The sequence below is a fragment of the Pleurodeles waltl genome, chromosome 3_1 (assembly GCF_031143425.1).
Source record: "Pleurodeles waltl isolate 20211129_DDA chromosome 3_1, aPleWal1.hap1.20221129, whole genome shotgun sequence".
In the NCBI taxonomy this organism is placed as follows: Eukaryota; Metazoa; Chordata; class Amphibia; order Caudata; family Salamandridae; genus Pleurodeles; species Pleurodeles waltl.
The window spans coordinates 447,126,699-447,146,140 of NC_090440.1; positions in this window are offsets into that span (position 1 = coordinate 447,126,699).

Genomic DNA, 19,442 nt, shown 5'->3' on the forward strand with positions numbered 1-19,442 from the left:
AGAGAGCCAGCCTCCTACAGTCATCGCAAAGGGCTTATAGAAGCTCTCCATCATTGTCATTTTTTTTTTGTCGATGGCGCTGATGCGATCTGACAGAGCATCCAGCACCAGGTTCCAGTCTCCTCCTATCACAATGTTCGACATATTGAGCTTAGTCCACAGTCTGTGTGAGTGGGAGAAGAATGTGAGTTTTGGGCCAGTAGGGTCACAGATGGAGCCTATGCTGATTATCTTAGAACCAATTATGAGCTCTTTGAGAGTATATCAGCCCTAGTCGTCTGTCCATGTTTGCATGACTTTGCAGGAAGGACTTTGTGGATGAGGGTGGCCAGAGCACACTTCCTGGAGGTGGGCACTATGGATTAGGGTTCTGGCAGGTCTCTGTGTGTAGGGGATTTGCATCTTTAAACAATTCTTCCAACCAATCCAGTTTTTTGGTCTCTTTGGGAGAGGGATCAGTCTCTTGTAGAAGGGCAATATCAGTCTCTTGTGATTCCAGATAAGACAGTGGCCCAGATTAAAATAAGCACTTGCACCCATTTGCATCATTTTTCGATGCTAATGTGGCTTTAGGCTTCAAAAATCACTGTGCCATATTTACAAAGTGGTGCAACGCATGCATTGAGTGACTTTGTAACCCTTTGTGCCACATTATGCTTGTGTGATGCATAATATATGCAAATGGGGTGCCCCCCCATTAGGGGGACCACAAAAATGGTGCAGTGGCATCTATGAGATTCCACTGCGTCATTGTGTGCAGCTACTTTTAACGCCTGTGGGTGCACACCATTTGTTACAATGGGTCCTTATGCACTATTCAGGGTTAGCACCAAAATGTGACACTAACCCTGACCAGTACATTAATGGCGTCAAAAATGTTGATGCTATTGCCCTCTACCCTCTGCCATGGTGCACCGTATTTTAAGTAAGGTGCAAACATGGTGGCGGTAGAGATGAGCTAACGTGCGCAAAAACAGTGGCGAAGCACTGGCTGCAACACCCCTTTTCTTAAATCTGCTCTAATGGTGCATCTATGGAACAGGAGAGGTGCCCGCTGTAGCCTAGACTGTCAATGGTCCTCCATACTTTCCCAAGTGTCCAGGACCACCGTGAGATACTGGCAAAGGCCGGTATGAGTTGATTCTTGGTTGCCCTGGTAAGATGAGGAGGAAGATCGAGGATCAAGTATGTAAGGAACAGGAGAGGTGCCTGCTGCGGTCTAGACTGTCAAAGGTGGTTCAATACTTTCCCAAGTGTCAAGAACCACCATGAGGTACTGGCGAAGGCGTGTATGAGAGGTTTCTTGATTGCCATGGCCAGATGAGGAGGAGGATGGAGGATCAAGTATATTGGACAGAATAGAGGAGGCAGAGGCACAGCTATATAGATTATGTTAGACATGTCAGCCTTAGGCTGGGGTTCTCCCCAACCTTTTGCCATAATCCTCTATTTTTTGCTGATCTTGTTTTTGTTCACCTCAAGACTCTGTGCACTTTACCACTTCTCATTAGTGGTAAAGTGTGTGTGCTAACTCCCTAAAACATAGTAACAAAGGAGTACACCCAATTGCCAGATTTAATTTACTTGTAAGTCCCTAGTACAGTGGTACTATATGTTCCCAGGTAATGAAAGTTAAATGCTACTAGTCAGACTACAGCATTTATTGTTTCACCCACTTAAGTAATCCTTTAAACATGTTTCAGGCCTGCCATTGCAGCCTGTGGGTGCAGTTTAAACTGCCATTTAGACCTGGTAAAATCAACCACTTGCTAGGCCGCAAACATCTTTTAAAATACACACAATTGACCCCTAGGATAGGCCCTAAACAGCCCATAGGGCAGGATGCTGTGCATTTGAAAAGTTGGACATATAAAATTAGGTTGTAACTTAAAGCCCAGTTTAATGGTAAAGTCAGATTTAAGTAACAATTCAGAATATGTCACTTTTAGAAAGTTGGCATTTTCTTCTCTAAACAATTTGTGGGCTGCAGCTTGTATCCAGGGCGGACATTACTAGTTGTAGCTTGCAGTTAGTTTTTTTGGCTTTCTCCCACATAGTAAAAGAAAGGGCCATAGGTGTTGGGAGGATGGGCCATCTCTGACATGATGAGGAGGGGAGCTGTTATCTACCTACTTCCACATGACTCACAAAGGGTTTGAAACCAGTCTTTTGTAAGCCCAAAAAAGCTGGGGCAGGGCAGAGAGGCAGGAAATTCCTGGCAACTCTGGGGGTGAAAACCTTCAGAACTGATGCAGAGCAGTGCATTGTGTTGCACAGCTCCTTATTGGAAGCGCTGCAAGACACATCCCCAATGAAGGACTTCACAGTGCAGCAGCAATCCCTTGGAACCGCTACTGAGCAATGCATCTCCTCTCACGGACTCCACACACCACCACAGCTCTCTCAGAACCACAGCTGTGTGACACATTTCCACGCAAGGACTTTGCATCACCTCTGCTATACAACGCACGCTCAACGTGGGACTTTGCATCTCTCTGCAACCAGGATTTAAAGCAATTTCTCCAGCAGGCCTAACTTAGTCCCTATATATGACATACAGTCCATCATGATCAGCCTGAATTTGTAACTGTTGTAACCAGATAACCATAGTTGGCAGTTTTCACTTTTTAGCACTATGTTCACTTAATTATTTGAAATTGGATATTAACTGTTCTACTGATTGGAGTTTTGTCATTTTGGTGTAAAATAATTTATTACATTTTATTCTATTTTCCTAATCTGTTGTGGGATTTTTCTTGTGTTGTGTTTTAACTTTATTACTGTTTCACCCCCTCAACCAATTTCCAACAGTGCACAATCAAGGGGCATATCTCTAAGGAAGGATGCAGGCAGTAGTGCTCTTACTGAGACATACAGGTGGGGGGTTTGAATTAGTGCAATAGGGATGGGGTTGAGGGTGGTTAGGTGGCAATCAAAGTTTGTGGATCGGACTGTTCAATAGGAAGTCTAAGTAGACATCATAGAACTTTTAAATTTACCTAGATAGGCACAAAAACAACAATATAATTTTCAATAAAAATGAGAAATGTAGGCAATCCTAAATGCAGTATTGCAGCAACATTCTCCCAGGCCCTCACAACGGAAACAGTGGGGGAAAATAAATGATGCATATTGGGGGAGAGAGGACATGGAGACGAAGGTAGGAGTGGGGAGGAAGAGGATGGTGAAAAGGTGGGGCAGATGTAGAAGGAGATCATATAGAGGAGAGTCAGAGTCAGAACCTAAAACTAGTTGAAACCATTCACCAACTACCTAATTTCATAAAACCAGAAACCCAAAACCCCCGGAAGAAAAGGAAAAAAGGAACAGGGCTCTTCAGAAGGTTGTAATATTCCTCTGGCCCAAAGACCAAGGGTTTAGGCCTCCAGGAAGTCATGTAAGAGAGCAGGCTTCAGGGGAGATCTAGATATGTGTCAGTCTTCAGTATGGGTCAGTTCTTCCAGAGTCCTTATCACCCTCTCCTGCTGTTTCTACAGTTGGCACTCATGCTAGTGTCCTTGCCTAGGGGGATTGTATTGGGATTTGGTATCCCCCACTTATTCCTTAGGCAGGGATATAATGGTGTATGTAGTGGAATCACCCAGCGAGTCCAGAAATAGGGCCTGAGTAGTTGGCGTAGTCATGAACATCCTGAGAGTGACCATCCATTGTGATGCACATGATGGCTGGCTCCAAGAATACATTTCTGATATTGAATGTCCTCAGTTGAGTGAGGAGAGTAAGGAAGGCCCTCCTTTTGATGCTAGTATCTCGAGAGAAATCTGCCACTTTGTGGAGCTGACCTCTTTCTATGTTGGATGGCCCATGTTTTTGGGCCTCCAGGAGGATTTGTCAGGTATGTGTGTGATGCTGGAAGCAGGCAGTGACAGGACAGGTTCTAGTCTCACCTTCTGTGGCTGGGTAGCCCTGAATTTCAAGAGGAGGGGTGAAAGAGAGTCTGAGTACTTTGTGGATAAACTCAAGTAAGCATTTACCCATGTCCGATTGCTCTATCATCTCTATGATTCCATGCATTCAAACGTAGTCGCAGTAAGAGCAGTATTCCAAGACAGTCAGTTTTTGCTGGATGTGCCAGAGAGCCAGTTGAATGGTCTCCAGCTCTTCTATCTGTTCCTCTTTTGCCGTGAGATGCTGCTCTTGTTATAAAGCTGTTTTAGCCATGTTTTTAGACATGTTATTTTAGCAACTAGGCCTGCCGTTGTGCACTTTAGCCCACTTATATTTTATTCAGCTTTGTTTTATTTTTCTAGCATTAGCCACATTTGCGGTGTTGTTTTATTTTCTTATCTGGTTTTTCTTTCGCCTAGGAAAGCATTGCATTCCTAGCAAGACATTCTTTTCACTTTGTGCTTTCCTCACTGCTGCAGCCAGATAGTGTTTCTGGCAAAGTGGTGCGTTGTGTCTCCAACATTCACAGAAACATACACATCTTTACATGGGGACATTGTTTCAGAACATCAGCTGTTTTATTATAAAAACACTTCTCTGGCCCATGCACTTTAGAGGGAGATTCCAGCCAAATGACCACAATTGCATGTTGATTGCTGATTGCCTTCACTACAGCCACTTGCTTAGACTACTGGATCACCGGCCTACATGGGGATGGTGTCTTTCTAGACATCAGGCTTCCTTGCTCAGGTATGGGAGATGATGTGTTTCCAGGGTGGAAACCTGAAGGGTGGATTAGGGCTTATCACGCTGTGCTCTAACATAGTTTAGGTAGGAACCACATATATTTTGCATAGTGACAGTATGGTTGGACTGTTATTGTGTTTCACTCTTATTGTCACTATTTTGCTTCTAGTGTGTTTTGTCATCCCAGTTATTGAAATTCATTCCATTTTATCTAAGATGCAGTTAATTCATTAAACCCTATTGAACCATTCTCTTTCTCGACTTGTCTTTGCATATGTGAGACTATTGTAACTGAGAGAAAAGGATGAGATCTGATCAACCATGATTACCGTGAGGAGTCATTTCTGTCATGTGCCCGGTTGCCACAATCATCCCTGCTCTTGGGCAGGGATGAGGTGCTGCTAGTTACCCAGAAAACCCGGATTAGGCCAACAGTTGTTACATGATGTGGAAGGGGACTCAGTCCCTCACAATTCAGGTGATTCTGCCGACCGAATCCAGTAGCCTCATTCAGATAATGGGAGCCTAGGTAGCTGTCTCTCTTGTTTAGAAGAGTCTCATGTCATTTTACTGGTTTTCACATCTGTGAGGTCAGCGATTTTTGAGTCCATGATAGTGAAGCAGGTTCCCATTGGGTTGATTTCATTAAAGAAGGCCTCAAGAGTTGTGTTCAGTGGTATAGGTGCAGACTAGGAAGGGGGCAGGCCTTCCTCTACCTACTACCTCAGTGAAAAGGAGTTGTTGAGAGGATTTAAAGGATGCCAGCAGGATCTGGTGGCTGGAAATTGTTGCAAGGTACGACAGATAAAGGTTAATCATCAGAGCTCAGCAATGGCAATTGGCTGAGGAAAGGAGACCCAAACCTGATAGATTCAGGAAGGAGACGTGACTGCAGGAAGGAGAGTGAGGGTTGCAGGCTCAGACTAAGGGCAGATTTGAGAAACGTGGCACTGCACCTAGTGAGGTGCCACTTTCCTTGCACCCCTTACAGCCCCTCTACCGCCACCATGTGTGTGCCATATTTAAAATACGATGTACCATGGTGCTGGGTAGGGAGCAATGGCATATTTTTTTTTAACGCTATTGATGTACTTTACAGGCGTAGCACCAAAATGCTACATATGCAGAGTACATAGGGGCTGTTAGAAATGGGGTCTCTGGTTGGCAGTCATACTCTGACCAAGCAGGGACCCTCACTCTAGTCAGAGTAATGGACACACACTTAGGATAACCCTTGCTCACCCCCTTGGTAGCTTCACATAAGCAGTTAGGCTTATCTCAAAGGCAATGTGCAAAGTATTTGTACCAAAACACACAGTAATACAGTGAAAACAATACAAAATGACACCACACCAGTTTAGAAAAATGGCCAATAATTATATAAATGAAACAAGACCAAAACAATAAAAATCCACCCTACACAAGTAAAGTTCTGTATTTTTGTGTGCAGCCAGGCTTATCTCAAAGGCAATGTGTAAAGTATTTGTACCAAAACACACAGTAATACAGTGAAAACACTATAAAATGGACACCACACTAGTTTAGAAAAAATAGCCAATATTAATCTAAATGAAACAAGACTAAAACAATAAAAATACACCATACACAAGTAAAGTTCTGAATTTTTAAAGTAGTAGATTCTTACTCAAGAGAAAATAATGGAAACTTTGTTACACAAAGTACCTGGTTTGTGTCAAAAATAAAGCTGCGCAGGTGAGCCTGCAGTGGAAAAGTTAGAGATGCGTTGATTCCTTACTCACAAGTGAAGATGTGCATCATTTATTTTCCGGTCAGGTAGACGATGAGTCGTTTTTCTCTCCCCCAAGAGAGCGAGGCATCGATTTGAAGCACAGTGATGATGCATACGAAATCCGGATGCACGGTGATGGAAAACTGCACTGTGTGGGGTTCGCATCAATTTTAGCAGCCGCAAGCAGGTGTTGCATCGTTTTTACACCAGCGTTGCAGGTGATGCGTCAAACCTTTCCCCGCACGGCGTGGCATGGATTTCAGTCCTTGATCTACCAGCTTCACCTTTAAAGGGCCCAGGGACTGGATAGGGCACCACTTGACAGGGCAGGAGTCTCAGCTGAGAGTCCAGATGCTGGCAGAAGAGGTCTTTGATGGCCCTGAGACTTCAAACAGGAGGCAAGCTTAGTCCAAGCCCTTGGAGACCCTTCACAAGCAGGCATTTACCACAAAGTCCAGTCTTTGTCCTCTTTCAGGCAGAAGCAGCAACTGCAGGCCAACCTAGCAAAGCACAGTCACAGGCAAAGGGACAGTACTCCTCCTCCAGTTCTTCAACTCTTCTCCTTGGCAGAGCTCCCTCTTGTTTCCAGAAGTAATCTGTAACTCTGGGGTTTTGGATCCACTAATCACACCCTTTTCTACCTTTGTATTAAGCAAACTTCAAAGAAAAGTCTCTGTTGTTCACAGGATCCGCCCTTGCCCAGGCCTGGCTCCAAACTCACACCAGGGGGTTGGAGACTGCACTGTGTGAGGGCAGGCACAGCCCTTTCTGATGTAAAGGACCACTCCTCCCTCCACTCAAGCCAGATGGCCCATCAGGATATGCAGGCTACATCCCAACTCCCTTTATGTCATTATTTAGTGGAGATTCACAAACAGCCCAACTGTCAGTCTGACCGAGACAGGGAATACGCAAGCAGGCAGAGTCACAGAATCATTTAAGCAAGAAAAAGTCCACTTTCTAGAAGTGACATTTTCACCCTGACAATTTTAAAACCAAGTTTACCAAAATATGTCTTTTTTAGACCCCAAACTCCACATTGTCTATCTGCTCCCAAAGGGAAACTGACAATATTTAAAGGCAGCCCCCACGTTAACGTATGAGAGAGAAAGGCCTTGTAACAGTGAAAAACGAATTTGGCAGTATTTCACTTTTAGGACATGTAAAACACACCAGTATATGTCCCACCTTTAACATACACAGCACCCTGCCCATGGGGCTACCTAGGGCCTACCTCAGGGGTGCCTAACATGTACAAAAAGGGAAGGTTTGGGCCTGGCAAGTGGGTATACTTGCCAGGTCGAATTGGCAGTTTAAAAATGCTCACATAGATTCCAAAGATTTCCATTCATGAAATGTCCTCAAAATTGCAGCCCACTGACCTACTGTACTGAGCATGTGAAAGTGATCTAACTCTGCCGGTGAATGCCGTCCTGGAGGTTGGTGGACAGAACCGCAGTGGAAATTGCCATTGGAAAACTTTGCTGCCTTTGGGGGACTTGAGTCAATGGCAATATCCGCTGGCAGTGACAGTCCTGTACGTGGCGGACATGACTGCCATCTTCTGGAGTATTGCTCACTTGACTCCTGACACTGCTGCCAACAAGACCTTCACTACCTGAGCTGCGGTTTACTGCCTCTGGGAGATCTCATGTCATGTCCTGCAGGTGATAGGGCCCAGCCTTAACCACAGAAGAGCTAGACAAGCTTGTGGACAAGGTCCTACCCCTGTACTGGCAGCTATTTGGTGCACCAGAAGAGCAGGTAAGTACAATGGAATACCAATGTGTGAAAGGTGTGGTGTATGAGTACCTGAAATGTGAAGTATTGAAGATGTTGATGCATGCAGATGCTAAAATGTGCATGAGTGTGAACTGAGAGGATGGAAATGTTTGCCTACTTGCTGTCACTGAAGTGATCTTTCCTCTTGTGTTGGTATGGTACATGTGGACGTGACTTTTTCCTTTTGTCTGTGTCATCCATGTAGGGCAACGCCCATCACAAAAAGGGAATCTGATGTGCCATCACCTGGGGGTCCACAGCCGGCTGAGCACCACTATGGGAATAGATGGGAGCACCTAGCACACTGGGCCCGGAAGACCACAGAGGCCCATCTGGGTATGTCCTCCCAATGAGGGTGGGGTGCCCATCCGACCTTGACCCCCCTAATGGCCCGCATTTTGGTGGTGGAATACCCTGAGTTGGGTGGGCATTTGAGGGAAGCATAGCAACTGCAAGGGGAAAGTACTGACTAACACACATGTACATGCCTCCACCTGTTAAGTGTATTATGTCGAAGTATCTCAGCAGTGACAATATGGTAAATGCTACAGGTAAAGGGTCTCCTAGGAAATCATAGTACTAGAGTTGCCAACATTGGTACACAGATGTGGACATTGTATTATTGTCTATAGGGAAATGTTGCTCACCTATGGTACCCAAAATACTAAGACAGCATGTATTGATGTGACAATGACCCTATTCTGCTATTCATATGTGTAACCTGCTGTGTCATCCATCCCACCTACTGGGCCACAGTCAATATACCCAATTGGTAAGTTGTCCAGCTCTTTGGTCTCTGACCATTCTTATTCCACTGGATCTAGCTCTACATGCAACACAGAGTCTGTCTGACAGATGAATAACAGGGCCAAATAATCCTGTGTTCCGAAATAGGTGGAACCTTCATGTGAGTCTGTCATCCCGAACATGAATTTGGCCTGGCATGTGTACTACACTCCCTCTGAGGTGTGAGGAGGTGTCCCCATTGTTATTTCTGAATTATATATTGGCAAATGTGATGTTTGGTGAGGGTGGACATCCTACATGGTGAGTAGCATGGTAGTAATAACACATTAACAGTACAAGACAGTTCATTGGCATGTGCTTTTGTGCTATGTATATGGTGTTGAGAAGGTAAGTGGTTAGCTTGCTGATCCCTTAGGCCATGTATTTTGTCCAGGCTACATAGGACAGTACCATACCTCTATGTAAAATACACTGTTTTGTGCCTATATCATGTGTCAATTGGTACTTTGTGCCTCTTGTTATGTTGAGGCCTCTACTTTACCATTCTTAACTTTGCTAATCTGAGGCTGTTAAGATAGATTTCATATTGGATCCGCTCATTTCAGTTGAATTAATAGTGTAGCTTGTGTTACATTTGACATACACATGTTGGTGGAATGGGATAGGTTATCAGTCTGGACTCTAGGTGGGTCACTCACGGTTACATTAGAAGTGGGTAATGTAAGTGTTACTTCAGTCCTAAGATGTTAGGTTACACATGTCTGGACAGTTGATAGTGATGTAGTGGTGTAAGTATTTTGATGTAGTCATGTGGAGGTTTATACTCAGCATGAATAGTGAAATAGTATGTGGCCTTCATAAACATGCTTAGGGCCATATTTATACTTTTTGACGCACAACTGCACCAACGCAGTTGTGCGTCAAAAATTTTAACGCCGGCTAACGCCATTCCAAAGCGCCATGCGGGCGCCTTATTTATGGAACGACGTTAGCCGGCGCAGCTGACTGGTGTGCGTCAAAAACAATGTCCCACACCAGGCAGTGCCGGCGTAGGGGAAAATGGAGCTTGGGCGTCAAAAAATCGGGCAAGTCAGGTCTGAGGCAAAATATTGGCCTCAACCCGATTTGCGCCATTTTTTTTGACTCCCATCCCCCATTGAAATGACTCCTGTCTTAGCACAGACAGGAATCATGCCCCCTTGCCCAATGGCCATGCCCAGGGGACTTATGTCCCCTGGACATGGTCATTGGGCATAGTGGCATGTAGGGGGGCACAAATCAGGCCCCCCTATGCCACAAAAAAAAAAAAAAAAATACTTACCTGAACTTACCTTAAGTTCCCTGGGATGGGTCCCTCCATCCTTGGGCGTCCTCCTGGGGTGGGCAAGGGTGGCAGGGGGTGTCCCTGGGGGCATGGGAGGGCACCTCTCGGCTCCTTCCGAGCCCACAGGTCCCTTAACGCCTGCCCTGACAAGGCATTAAAAAATTACGCAAAAGCGGCTGGACGTCATTTATTCTGACCCGCCCACTCCCGTGCGCCATTTTTGCACGGGAGTTTAAATAAGGCGCACATGCTTTGAAGTCATTTTTTAGACGGGAACGCCTACCTTGCATATCATTAACGCAAAGTAGGTGTCCACGCTAAAAAATGACGCAAACTCCAAGATCTTTGGCGCTAGACGCGTCTAATGCCAAAGTATAAATATGGAGTTAGCTTTGCGTCGGATTTGCGTAAAAAAAAAGACGCAATTCCGGCGCAAACAGAGTATAAATATGCCCCTTAGTGTCCATTGTATTGAAGATGTTGGTATGGTCCCTGTGGGTATATCTTGTGTGCTAAGTAAACCCCTATTGCTGGACATGAATTTGTTGTCTATGTGTCAATGAGTAAGATGAGGGGGTCCAGAAAGTCTTTCTAAATAATTTTTAAATACTTCTGATAGATGTTTTAATGACATGCTATGTTATATTATGAGCCTCAGTATTTGGGTTTGCCTATGTAGTGATTTCATCTGAGGTATTTGATATTGTGAATGTTATGGACAGAGTCACATGTTAGGTATGTGAGTGCAAAGCAACTTGCTTTGTTGTAGTTGAAGTGAGATGAGTTTACTTTAATGAAACATGACAACTGGTGATGGACTGCGCAAGTGTGGATTGAGGTAGGAATGATATTGTGATGTCAGTTAACAGCATTTGCTAAGGATGATTTGTTGATACACAGTGATGATATGTATAGGGAGAAACTTTTTATGTTGCCAAATCATCTTGTGCATGAATAGTTTGTGTTACAGCTGAATTGATGGGATAGTGATGTAGGGGACAAATGGTTGGCTTATGATGTGGGTGATACTGTTGTCATATAGCAGTGGTTCCCAACCTTTTGACTCCTGAGGACCCCCAATGAATCATTACTGGAAGCCGGGGACCCCCAGCAATTTGTACAATTTAATTTTCAAACATTAAAAAAGTAATTCGCAAAAAATATAACAAGTACACACCAAACAAATACTCAAATTACTAAAGATAAAATTCTTTTATATTGAAAAAATATGCAAAAATCGAAACATTGTATTGGGAAGGTTGGCGCTGCATCTCAGCAACTACCTTTTCAATGTTTGGTTTTATTTAGGAAAGGTGAATCCTCAGGTCAGATTCTACATTTCCGGAGTGATTTCTGTTTTTATTTTTAGGTATGCAAGACCTGAGAAAGCTTTTTCACATAAATAAGTGAAGGGGAAAAGGAAGTAAACCATGAGGGCCACTCATCTCTCCCTAGCCTCTCTGTCACATGTACTTAATTTGTTTTATAGCACCTCTCATACCACCGTAGGGTGTCAGCACACTTTGCAGGGGACTACAAGGTGTAGGATTCACGTCATCCACACTGGTAGGCATTTTCTAAGACTGCTTGGCCCGGAGTAGTAGAAGCTTAGGATTCAGAACACAGACAAGTGATTAGCGATGACGTTAGCACAGTGCTTAATTTGAAAATAAAAACGTGCCTGTGCCCAAAGCCCTCCTCTTAAACACGCAGTTGCTGCAATTAAATGTGGGTACACGGAATACTGAGGCAGCATAATCCTGAAGCCATCTCGGGACTCTTCAATCCATATAAAGCCACTCCCTGCCACTTCAGCTCACTCTAGCAGCTTTCTACTTTTCCCCTTGTGAAGCTTTTTCATTTTTTCCCTGCCTCCGTCTTTACCATATGTGTCTTTTGCTCGCAGCAAATGCTTGAGGCAGAAGAATAAGCCCCGCCCTCAAAAATAAGTGCCGGTGCTCAGCACCGGAAACAACAAGCACAAATTAAGCACTGCGTTAGCAATAAGAATGTATTTCTACACAAGCAAACCTTTTTTAGCAGCATAAGGAAAATGAAAGACTAGGAAAAAAAAAAACACTTTCTAATTCGTGCCATGAGGTTTGCATGCAGCTATTTAATGGCAGTTCACAGTTCACTGTGCTAGATTACGATTATGAACTGCATAGTAACAAAAGAATCTGTGACAAAAGCACAGAGTTAGCTTGACGCTTTTATTTTTGCAGTACAAGGAGCTTTGCGGTGTGTTTAAAACTGCTCAACAAAGGAAGTAATAAATATGAAAACACGCGCGCACGGAGGCCCCAACTGGAGAAGTGCCTTCCTCCCAGCCTGGCCTGCGGACCCCCTGGGAATGTGTCATGGACCCCTGGGGGTCCGCGGACCACAGGTTGGGAACCACTGTCATATAGGATTGTTGGAAGTATGTAGTTGTAACATTATGTAGGCTCTGAATGGTTCCTACATGGGGCAGTCTTAGACATAAATGTGATGTTACTGTTGTGTATGGTGTAATGTATATGTATGTTAGTAATGTGTTGACCCTATCTCTTTGTTTCTCTGCATCTGCATCAGCAGGCAAAGGAGATGAAGCACTGCTAAGTGGGGAAGCTGCTGGCCACAAGACCCGGAGTGCTAATACCGCTGACACCAAGGGACCCCGTGGCCTGGAGGGCAAGGGGAGTGCCATTGGGGAGACAGGATCCAGTTGTTCATCTTTGGAATCCTCCTCCAGTGGACACTCCCTGAAGGTGGCGGACCCATCTGGGACCACCCAAGCACCATCTCAGTTCACCACCCCTCTTACTACTACCACTCTCCTTGTAGATCCCCACCTAGTTGGCTGTGCCGCTGACCTAAGAGGGTGGGCATCTACTTTGCCGCAGGCACCTCTGTCCCTGCCCCTGTCAGTTCTGCTGCCCTCAATGAGGTCCATCTCTGTGGGTCAGTCGACAATAGTGAATGCCATCCAGGGACTTGCAACTCAGATCCAACAGAGTAATGCATTCCTGGAGGGCATTCACAGTGCACTAGCTGGCCTACAGAGATCCTTTCAGGCTCTGGCCTCCACGCTGATGGCAGCCAGTCATCCTTTGTCTCCCTTTCACACTCCACCTTCTTCTTCCCAATCCGTAACCCCTATACCCCGACCCAGCCAAAATCACACAGACAGAGAAGCATGCCTCCACCTCAACATCCAAGGGTATCTCAGACAATCACAAGCACCACAAGACACACCACCGGCATGCACACAAGCAACAGATACTTGAACAGGCAGCAACAGTCAAAACCTTCCCTGACAGAGTTTGCCCTTTTTCCTACACCTCTCCTACCGTGTGAAACCCCTAAATGGTCTGTGTTTCTTCCCAAGTCTCTCCGTTCCACCTCTAAGACCTCCCCTGCCCCACCTGCAAGCCCCCATACCGATCCCCCTGCCAAGGAGTCAACCTCTCCACCTAAAAGCCAACCCTCCTCTAAAACCTTAGACCAAAACCAAACCCTCCTCCCAAGTCAGATCCCAAAGGCTCCCATCCCATCCCTTCCAAGACCTAAACCCAAATCCCCCCTAACCCCTTCATCAGATACCCCCTGAGGTGCCTGCTGACCCCATAGATGCCCCTACCTGTGAAGATTACATGGCAGTCAGGAGTCAAGTTCGGGGCACACATATGTGCACTGTGTGCATTGAGACTTTTATTGAAGGACTGGCGTGTGGCCTTTGTTTTTTTCCAATTTCATGGTTCAAATAACAATTTAAACCAACCAGATGTTTGTTTTCTGGTTACATCTTTGTCATGCATTTCTTTCCTTAGTATGGAGTTGTTCCTGGATTACTTTAGTTGTGTGTCTGCATGTGTGTGTGTGTGTTCTGCTTGGGCTACGTATGTTGTTTAGGCAGTAGGTGAGGTTGTGTGCAGTGATTTTGTCTGAATGTGGTAGGTTATGTGTTGTGTTATGGACATTTGTATGTCCAAGAGGCTTTGTTCTGTTGGCATTATGTGTTGTTTGTGTTGAGATGTGTTTGTTGGTGTATGGCTTTATGTGCTTTGACTATCTGCTTGTTATGTGCATAAAATGTTAGAAATGGGTTCTTTTGTAAGTCGATTGGTAAGTAGTATGATTGTGTGATTTTATGTATTTTTTGTCTGTTGGTGTTACATTGTGATGTGTGTGTGGTGTATACTTGGTAGTGTCCCCTATGGGTCTCTGCCAAGTGATTGGCGATGTTACGGTTATGTTGTGGTTGTGTCATGTTGGGGTTTTGTGTGGTACTGTGTGAGTGTGAACCTGTGCAGTATTTCCGTGCATATCTGTGTATGTTTGTGACGTGTGTATGTGTGTGTGTGTGTGTGTGTGTTTGTGTGCGTGTGTGTGTGGGGTGGCCATGGTGTGTTTTTTGTGTACACGTGAGTGTGTGTGTGGTGTATGTTAGTGTGCATGTTAGTGTGCAGTTACGTGTGAGTGTTGCCCTCGCACACCCTTCCCGAATGTATGTTGTATGAGTGTACAAAAATTCACAATCTACAACTGTAACAGGCAAGATGTGTACTTAGGGTTGCTGTCATTGTCACAGATTCTGAAGTCTTTGGGCGAGCAGCAGCAGCGGAAAGACGTCTAGTTCTGGTTCCATGGTGGTCCTGGGCGAGTATGGCTTACTGAAGGGGAGTGTTTCCTTTTATGCAGTTTCCATGGTGGTGCGACCGTGGCGGAAGCCTTGGCGGTCTGCAACCTATTAATCTGTACAGCAGAAATATGGTCTCTGCCGGCCTGCAGGTGGTTAGCGTTGTCCGTGGCAGCCAGACCGCAGTGGCGTTACCGGCGTTGCCTATATTCTGTTGGGAATACCATCATGTGTCATGGTCATAATTTGGCAGTTTTCTCCGCCTGCTTGTTGGTGGTACGACCGCCAACATGGCATTCCTGAGACCGCCAAAGTCATAATGAGGCCCATTGTGTGTTTTCAGGTAAGCCACAGAAAGAGAAGTCTGTGGGATTCCTTCTGGATATCCCTAGGAGTGCCTTTTGCACACCTTGGAGTTAAGTGTTTTTTCTCAGAAAGTGGAAGACAATTGGTCATGTTCCTAAAGGATTATGATGTGAGCTACATGCTGAGTTGAGGCAGTGCTCCTTTATATATTCATACATTCTTTTTGCTCAGGAGCTGATAAATAGTCCTCCTCAACAATTATGTTTTTGGGATGGTTGGGATGGTAGGAGAAATGAGAGGCAAAGTGAGAAAACCTTTAGGTGAGGATCTCCTTCTGCCCTTCCCTGATTGTTCCTTCATTTGGGCTGATGTCGGAGAGGTGCAGAAAGCTCACACCTCTTTGTGCCTCTATGATGGGAGGTTCAGTCTGAATATAGCCCTATTGTGAGAAGCATTAATCTACATGATGACTAGTCCAGGTGAACAGCCTAGAAAGCATACTTAAATATAGAATCACAACAAAACTTTCAAAAGTGAAGATAAGGAATGCACATCTCATGTCTTCTTTTACTTTGGTAAATGGGAATCCACCAACTCCAGCTCTTCCCCCTTGTTTTTTTAAATTCAGTACCTTCCATGGGAAAGGGAGGGTTTTCTCTGATGACTAATTAGAGGAATGGTGGTCTTCCAGAATAGTGTCTGCATGCCAACCTCCTTACCAAAGTTAAAGGCAAATCTTCTAAGTATTCGCCCTTGCTGCAAGAGCTGTGTATGTGATATGAATTACATAATCATTATCTTGCCTGCTGAGTGATGAAAAGAACACTCCAAAACTACAGGAGGAGTGACTGATCAGTAGTAGAGTTGTGCAGCACCCCCTGGTACAGTTGGGTCTTCCAGAATAGGAGGAGTGTGGAGAGCAATCTATATGCCCTAAGGAGAGCAGGTTATATTTACTTGGGAGCACAGTGAATAATTAACATCAACAGTGCCAGAATTTAGGCACACCTGTAATCAAGGTCCAGTGTAGCCTTTGTACTGTCATATTTTCTAGAAGAGGAACTGACTCTAAGAAGCCATAGGGTTGGAAGAATTGCAGCATGACCCAAAGAAAATTGACCTATGCCTGGCCTTTGTGCCCAAAGGTGTTTGGCCTGTGTGTTGCTTTGTCACCAGTTAAATATTTGCTTTGTGGGCCTAAAACAATTAAGGAGCACCTGTTCATCTGGTCATTAAGAGATTTGATTCCTAGATCTGCTTTCCAAGCCTGAAACACCATTCACGCAGCCATCACAGAGTTGTAGCAGTGGCATTGCCTAGGATGTATCAGGGAGGCAAATGCCTAGAATCAATGAGGAGATCCTAACTAAGCTGCCATAATTACCCTCCCAGAAGCAGAAAGGAGTGGGTGCAAGGGATTGATCCAGCATGGGTGTTTATAAAAGGAGTAACTAAACTAAGTAATGATGTAGCTATTGTACTGAGGCATAATCACCTAATTCCACGATGCCACCAGAGAACAAAGAAAGGAAAGCATGGAATCTTGGGAGAGATAGCGGAAAGCGGTGCAAAAAAAGTAAATGCCCAAAATGCTAAACTGCACCATCCATATATTGTGTGTAGTGTGCCCTTTTAGTAATGCTTTAAAGCGCCCAGCATTTTACAATGAAAGGTTCTGTATTGGGCAATTAGATATTGTTCTGTTGAATGGTTGTTAAGTCATGAGTTCCAGCATCCACACACTGCCTACCTGAAACATTTGTGAAGGCTCACCATTGTTACTACTGAGAGTCAGGTAAATAAAGGCTTATACATGGCAACAAATTCAGAGCCCTGTTTACCAGGACCTGTGAAGTGAAAGTCAAACAACCTATTTACCAACTGTTTTGGTTCTGTCTGCAACCAGCCTCTGATGTTTACCATAATTTATAAAGTAAAATAATTTGAAACACAACAGGCCGGCAGTAAAGAAAATGGGATCACGACCATGTCGGAAAATGCCAACATAGGCAGCCACTTTAACACTCCGACCGCCAGGGCAGTAGCAACAAACACCACGGCGGTCACCACCAACAGACAGGTGGAAGACAATGTACCGGCCGCCGTATTACAAGGCACCAATCCACCAGCTTTTCCGGGGCGGTAGCAACACCATCAAAAGCACAGCCAAAACTGAACAACGAAGGGGAACCACTCACCTCTCGACACTCCACGAAGAACGAGGACGCCATGTAGTCCGAATTGCAGATCCTATCCATGTTGGTGTTTTTACTAATACACCAAGAAGCAGAAAGAAGACGGAGGCGGCGGCGGTGATGATGGTCAGTACTGCACCTAGCACACAGGGGAGGGGAGGAGGGAAATGAGAGTGACACAAACACACAGCACGCAACACCCCCACCCTCACCCTCACCCACAAAACCATACACACACACATACCCAACAACATCACAGATACACTACACCTCATCACCCCCTGGAAGAATGCAAGGACAAAAGGAAATGAGTCTAACCAGTGTTATATTGGAACAATCAGATATAGCAAGAGAAAAGTAAATAATCAGTATACACAAATATTTACATCATGTACACAAGTCCGTACACTGTCCCTTGTAAATGTCTGTGGACCAGTGGTCCCAAAAATAATGGGCGAACCCCACACATGACACCTGCCTCAAAAGGGAGAGAACACTGCAGGTCGACAAAAAAAACAGCCACCTCAGGGGAAGGGGAAGAGGGCACCTCAGCCGGAAGATGGCACTATGCCACTGCTCCTCAAGGGGGCTCCAAACCCACTGCCTGGCTCTGGGGAGTGCAAAGCCACAGTCTTTCATGTGGGTGGGTTACCCACTGCTTGGTCCTGGGGAGTGCAAAGCCACAGTCTCTCAAGTCTCACCAGTGGGTGCTTTGCCCACTGCTTGGTCCTGGGGAGTGCAAAGCCACGGTCTTTCAAATGGGTGGGTTGCCCACTGCTTGGTCCTGGCTCTGGGGAGTGCAAATCCACAGTCTCTCAAGTAGGTGGTTTGCCCACTGCTTGGTCCAGGGGAGTGCAAAGCCACAATCTCTCAAGTCTCTCAAGTGGGTGGTTTGCCACTGCTTGGTCCTGGGGAGTGCAAAGCCACAGTCTCTCAAGTGGGTGGTTTGCCCACTGCTTGGTCCTGGGGAGTGCAAAGCCACTGTCTCTCAAGTGGGTGGTTGCCCACTGCTTGGTCCTGGGGAGTGCAAAGCCACAGTCTCTCAAGTGGATGGTTTGCCCACTGCTTGGTCCTGGGGAGTGCAAGGCCACAGTCTCTCTAGTGGATAGCTTCTCCACTGGTGCGGAAGAGGGCCTTGTGCCTAATGTGCTTCATCCTGGGAAGGATGGGATGAGTGGATGGCTTCTTCCACTGGTTCTGGAAGGGGCCTTGTGCCCAGTGTGCTTCATCCAGGGAAGGATGGGGTGAGTGGATGGCTCCTTCCACTGGTTCTGGAGGGGGCCTTGTGCCCAATGTGCTTCATCCTGGGAAGGATGGGGTGAGTGGATGGCTTCTTCCACTGGTTCTGGAGGGGGCATTGTGCCCTGTGATGCAAACCTTGGGGAGTGCAAGGTCACGGTCTCTCACCTGGGTGTCACACCTACAGGATTTGCAGGGTCCAGGATGCACTACAGCCCTTCTGCAGGGGTAGGTGTGCTGGTGGCCTGTTGGTCCTGTGTGATGGCGCCTCTTGTCCACTGGCGGCAGTGGAGGAGGAGGGCTGTTCATCGGTGTGGCTAGTGTCAGGGGCCCGGTGGTGTGCCACTGCCTCCCTCATGGTGTTGGCCATGTCTGTCAGCACCCCTGCAATGGTGACCAGGGTGGTGTGGATGTCCTTCAGGTCCTTCCTGATCCCCAGGTACTGTCCCTCCTGCAGCCACTGGGTTTCCTTCAACTTGTCCAGTATTTGGCCCATCATCTCCTCGCAATGGTGGTATGCTCCCAGGATCTCTGCAAGTGCCTCCTAGAGAGTCAGTTTCCTGGGCTTGTCCTCCCCCTCTCTCACATCAGTCCTCCCAGCTTCCCTGTTGTCCTGTGCCTCTGTCCCCTGAACTGTGTGCCCACTGCCACTGACCCCTGGTCCCTGATTGTTCTGTGTTTGTGGGGTGTCCTGTGGTCCCTGTAGAGATGGACACATTGCGGATTGACGTGTCCTGGGTACAGAAGTTTGGGCCTGCTGGGTTGGTGCTGTGGTGGTGTTTCCTGAGGGGGGAGGATCTGTGGTGATATGGGACTGTGCCT